Genomic DNA, 5,992 nt, shown 5'->3' with positions numbered 1-5,992 from the left:
CCAAACCAAATACAAAATGGAGGGAATCTTTCATGAAGGAAGACATCTTGTGGACACATAACCCCCAACAAGAGAAGACTGCCATGCTATGAGCACGCACACGGACCAACATAGGCTTTCACAATGAACTGTGTGCTTACAGAGCAGCCAGCTTTGCAGCCATTTGCCATGCTACGAGCACGCACACGGACCAACATAGGCTTTCACAATGAACTGTGTGCTTATAGAGCAGCCAGCTTTGCAGCCATTTGCCATGCTACGAGCACGCACACGGACCAACATAGGCTTTCACAATGAACTGTGTGCTTACAGAGCAGGCAGCTTTGCAGCCATTTGCCAGGAACTGCCTTTCAATCTTGGACTGATGTCCCCCTTGTCACTAATGCTTACGCCAATGATAATTGTTATAAAACAACCCAAGCTAGTTACTTGTAACTGTCAACTTGACACAATCACCCAGAAAGAGAGTCTTAACTAGGAATTCTTTAGATAAGATTGACCTGTGGGTATGTCTGTGGAGCACTGTCCTGTGGGTATGTCTGTGGGACACTGTCCTGTGGGTATGTCTGTGGAGCACTGTCCTGTGGGTATGTCTTTGGGGCACCGTCATGTGGATGTGTCTATGGGACACTGTCCTGTGGGTTTGTCTGTGGGGCACTGTCGTATGGATGTGTCTATGGGACACTGTCCTGTGGGTATGTCTGTGGGGCACCGTCGTGTGGGTGTGTCTCTGGAGCACTGTCCTGTGGGTAGGTCTGTGGGGCACCGTCATGTGGATGTGTCTATGGGACACTGTCCTGTGGGTAGGTCTGTGGGGCACTGTCTTGGTTGTCAGTTGAGGTGTGAAGACCGACACTGAGTAGATGGCTCCTCCTGGTAGTCTTTTTAGTCTTCACTCTAACAAGTGAGTTTATCTTTGCTGCTGAGGATGATGATGATGATGACAAGATGACAAAGACAATCACGATGATGATGATGCTGCATCTATCCCTGTGGATGGAGCAGCTACCAGGTTGTCAGCCTGGCTGGTGCAGGGCAGCCAGTGTTGGACAATCCGACCATATCATGTAAGCCAACCTGATAAACTGTTTTCAGTATATCCTCATTCTGTCAGTTCTGTTCTTGTGCAGAACCCTGACTAACGGGTAATTTCTGCAACCTTCCTCGTTTGCTCTTTGAAATCCTTATGCTGTTTTTTTCCCCTGGGGGGACCCCCTCCCACTGTTCTCCATGGTACCTGTCTCCTGACCACAAAGCTTTGTCAAACTCTTCCCTTGGGACAGCACCTCTCTCTGGCACTCATTTTTAGTTGGCCACATAAGCCTGGGTTATACGTTTGCAAGCAGTGGCCAGGAGTGGATTGTCCTGCCTACCTGTGCAGAGTGTCCTCTTAAGCAGATCAGTGCGGCAGGCTGCTAGCACCGGTGTTACACATTCCAGTCACATGACTGGCTCTGCCTGTACTTTCCGACTCCCCAGGGTGAATACGAACTGTGCTCTGGTCAGTTTGACTTCAGTGTGATCTCTTCATGACAGTTATATTTTCTCTAAAACTTACAAGATTGCCATCCTGTGTTTCTCGTATCACCATCTTTTTTTTTTAAATTTTGTTAGCATGAGGTAGCATTTCTGAGTTCATAGAATGCTGGTTAGTGACCGGTTAGAAGTTGCTTGCACCATGAGAGAAGAGCCCTCTTTAAAAAGAGACCAGTACATCCATCCAGCTCCAGATTCAGTGAGAGAATCTATCTGAAGAGAATAGGTCAGAGATCAGGTGTCTCTATGGCCTCTATGAATGTACAAAGTTTGCATGTACCAGCATACAACAAGCACACACACATATATACAGTATTTGCATGCACACTCACACACACAGATGCAGAGAGTGAAGAGAGAACGAGAGAGAGCAAGGGGGAGAGAGAGAGACCCCCAAGATCAGGCATTGTGGCACAGGGCTACAATCCCAGAATTTAGCTGAGGCAGGAACATAATCAGCTCAAAGTCAGCTGAGCTAAAGAGTAAGAATCTGCCTCACAGGAGAGGAGAGGAGGAGAATGGGACATACACGTGGGTTATGGGGAAGAGGAACCAGAGACATAGCCAGCCTCCCACCAAGTGGATACGGGTACCACAAGAAGGGGCCACTGTGAACCAGAAAACCAGCCCTCGACACCTGCTCTCTCTTTTTCTATGGGGCAAGTTTTCTTTTTTTCTTTTTCTTTTTTTTTGTTTTGTTTTGTTTTTTGTTTGTTTGTTTGTTTGTTTGTTTGTTTTTTCGAGACAGGGTTTCTCTTTATAGCCCGGGCTGTCCTGGAACTCACTCTGTAGACAGGCTGGCCTTGAACTCAGAAATCCGCCTGCCTCTGCCTCCCAAGTGCTGGGATTAAAGGCGTGTGCCACCACTGCCCTGCTGAAAGTTTTCAATACTTTATTCCTTGTCTACTAACATCTGTAGGGGCTCAACTCTGTGGACAGATGGCAGTCCCAGACTACCACAACTGTAGCAGATTTTAATATTTCAACAGAATGCTTAGAGAGAAGGGGGCGGGGAAGCAATGAGTTAGGTCCACAGGGGTCTTTTCCTCTGACTGTATTTAGGCCTGAGCAACCTTCTCCTGGCCAGTGTCACGGATGGATAATAAGTCGACCTGTATGCTTCTGCTGCTTTGTCTCAAAGAACTCACCAACCTCAAGATTTTTTCCCCATAACCCCTGGGCTCTCTTGGCTAGTGCAATTCTGTAGCTGTCACACCAAATTCATTTTCAGAGCTAAGAAAGTAGACTCTGAAGGTTCTCAGAGGAACCTTTGTGAATTGTCTATTTCATCCGAGATTGCGGTCCGGCTTTTCCGAGTTTTCCACTTGACTAGAGAGTATCTCAAAGCGTCAACTGTTCAAATTAGTGTCACATTTCCAAGTCTGGAGTCGACAGTGTATGTTCTGTATGACTTGGTAACTTATGTTAATCTAGCTTAACGATGTTAGGGTTTAAAAGAGGGGCCTGTTTATCTCCGGTAAATTTTTTAAAAATATTTTCAATTTTAATTTAAATATTTTTAAATTTAAGTTTTAAATTTTAATTTAAATCATTTTAATTTTAATATTTTAAAATTTAAATTAATTTTAAATATTTTTAAAATAAAGAGGCCTAGATTTGGAGGTCACTCACTAGGCGTATAGGTTACCTAGTAGGTCACCTTTAGCAGAATTCCCTTATACACCCCATTCCCTGACTTTGAAATCTCAGAGCTGTTCCTGACCCACCAGTCATTAACTGTCCTTTTAGCTGATGAATATCAGGTTGACCTTGATTACTGAGATGATTGATATGAGGGTAAAGGTGGGGAAATATTTGTAAAACTGATAACTCTCCCAAATCCAAATAAAATTATGTCGTAACACTTTAAGACCCGGTATCTATGCAAAGGTTATCTATGCAGATCCATCAACTATTCAGATCATGGAAGGACTATTGTTCAGTCAGAGGAACTTGGGCTGCACTTCAGACCATCTGCCCTGGCCCAGCACAGTGAGGTCGGCTAACATTTTGCAGAAAACAACGTTCTCAGAGCTCCGGGACAACAGAAGGTACACAGCTTCCAGTGCAATGGAGATCTGCCCACCGGAAGTTCATCTTTCGCTCTTCTGTATGGGTTGGAACTACAGATTGTCTCTGTCAGCCCGGCTCTCCAGGAGTGCTCAGTGTTTGGCCCAGACAAATGAAGGAACGAAGGAAAAAGCAATGCGTAAAAACGTTAGTGCTGGCTTTTCTCGCTATAGAACAAATAAATCTCCAGCATCAGTGTCTTTCCCACTATTTCCTCAAAAGAGTGCTGTTTGGTCGATGGTTCTATTTCTTAGGAGTCACGGACCGCGGTCCCTCCCTAGTGCAGCATAGTCTACCTCCCCGTCACTCTGCGCCACTCATGTCCATGTATGGAATAACCAGGTCAGCGCTCATGACTTGGTGGGCCGATTTGTCTTATAAAAATAGCCACACCAGGCATGTCCGCAGAAGCTACGTTTCCAGGAAGATCGGCAGTGGCCTGAGTCAGCCGCTCGTGAAATCTGAGGAGGCAGGCAGCTGACAATAAGGAAAGAGCTGATGGGAGCCCAAGTGTCCCCATGTCACACTGAGGAAGCAATAAAGAAGTAAACAACTAAGCAGGAAAAAAAATTGTGCCAGTGGTGCTGTAACCAAAGTAATTACTGCAATTACTGATGACTTTCTATTTTTATTTTTTATGCATTTTTTACTGGAAATTCTACTTATTTACACTTCAGATGTTACCCCACTTCCCCCACACCAGGAATTCCCTATCCCATCCCCCTCCCCCTGTTTCTATAAAAATATAGAACGCTTCACGAATTTACGTGTCATCTTTGCGCAGGGGCCATACTAATCTTCTCTGTATCGTTCCAATTTTAGTATATGTGCTGCCGAAGCGAGCATGGACTTTCTATTTTTAAAAGCGTATGTGCCTTAATATTTATCGAACATAAATAGGTAAGTTAGTTTAATGACTTCACGTATAAGTAACATGGTGACTAGAATAGATACGTTGTCCTAATAAAAAGCCTTACTGTTTGTTTGTAGAACTTGTTCTTAGAATTTGATTTTTTTTTAAAGATTTATTTATTTATTATATATGAATACATTGTAGCTGTCTTCAGACACACCAGAAGAGGGCATCAGATCTCATTACAGATGGTTGTGAGCCACCATGTGGTTGCTGGGATTTGAACTCAGGACCTCTGGAAGTGCAGTCAGTGCTCTTAACCACTGAGCCATCTCTCCAGCCCTAGAATTTGATTTTTTTAAAAGAATAGTAAATCCACAGGCTCTGAGAGAATCTACATTTGTATCAACATTTAAATTGAATTCTAAAGCTAGAAGAAAAGATGGCTTTCCAATGGGGTCTCTGCGTAGTCAGTAGAGTTTAGTCAGGTGTCAAAGAGGCTTAGCTATCTTTCACATACCTGATGCTCACTTAGTTTCAAAGCCAGAAGATGGTGTCTTTCTTGTTTGCTTGTTGAGAAAGGGTATGTGTGCCTCCCAGGCTAGCCTTTACCTCACAATTATTCTCTTGCCTCAACCTCCGGAAGTGAAGTTACATACCCTTGGGAGCCTGGTATAGGTGCTGGGAACCACTTGAATCCTCTGGAAAAAGAATAAGTACTCTTGACCACTGGGCCATCTTTCCAGCCCCCTGACTCTGCTTCCGTAAACCTGCTGCTGCAAGATAGCTCTTCTTCCCATGCCCAGATGCCTCTGCCTCAAACAGCAGATTCATAGGACTCACTAATTCTGAGAACTTCCAGAGGAGGGACTGAAGCACCCAAACCCAAAGTGAGTGCCAGGGCCAACCAGGGTGAGCTGGAGTTTAAACTGATGCCATCACTATACCCTAGACACTTCCTGTGGGTCACCTGGCATATGCCAGGCAGATAACCCAATGTCTCAACAAACAGAAACAATGCGTGTCTTGGAATAAAAGCAAAGCCTTCAGCTTCAGGCATCCTCTCTGAGGGGCCCTCCTGAGACTTCAGAAAGAACATCCAAAAGCTACAGGTCAGACAGCCACAGGTTCACGTGGAAAAGGAGCCTTTGATAGATTTACACAGAAAAATGAGGTTTATACAGAATAAGAATTGGATACATGTGAATATACACTGCACAGGACACATACATGTGCATGCACATACATAAACACAAAGGAAAACATTCTCAACCCTGATTTGGGGTCAGAATGACAGAAGACTATGAATCAAAGTTTGGAAAGGGGGACTTCCAGTCTGGGCCCGAGCATAGAGCAGGTCACAGGCGGCAGCTCTGTATCCAACCCCAGAAAACCGAGAGAAAGAGGGACTCCCAGGAACTTGAACTCAGGCAGCATCCCAGATAAAGGGTCTAAAAAAAAAAGAGAGGGAGAGAGTTTAGTTATTTTAAATTATTTTCAAAAGTTTCTAGGAGTTGCTAATTGGCTAAGATC

At 44.5% G+C, this 5,992-nt stretch overlaps 1 non-coding gene across 1 annotated transcript; it reads right to left on the bottom strand.

Moving 5' to 3' along the window:
* Positions 1-4,345: 4,345 nt before the first annotated feature.
* Positions 4,346-4,452, bottom strand: LOC114640459. Its single transcript, XR_003714143.1, has one exon. It is a non-coding gene; the product is annotated as a U6 spliceosomal RNA (small nuclear RNA).
* Positions 4,453-5,992: the final 1,540 nt, after the last annotated feature.

This window comes from Grammomys surdaster, unplaced genomic scaffold, assembly GCF_004785775.1.
Source record: "Grammomys surdaster isolate TR1022 unplaced genomic scaffold, NIH_TR_1.0 125818, whole genome shotgun sequence".
Taxonomy (NCBI): domain Eukaryota; kingdom Metazoa; phylum Chordata; class Mammalia; order Rodentia; family Muridae; genus Grammomys; species Grammomys surdaster.
The sequence above is the reverse complement of the archived record's forward strand: the minus strand, read 5'-3'. Positions and strand labels throughout refer to the sequence as shown.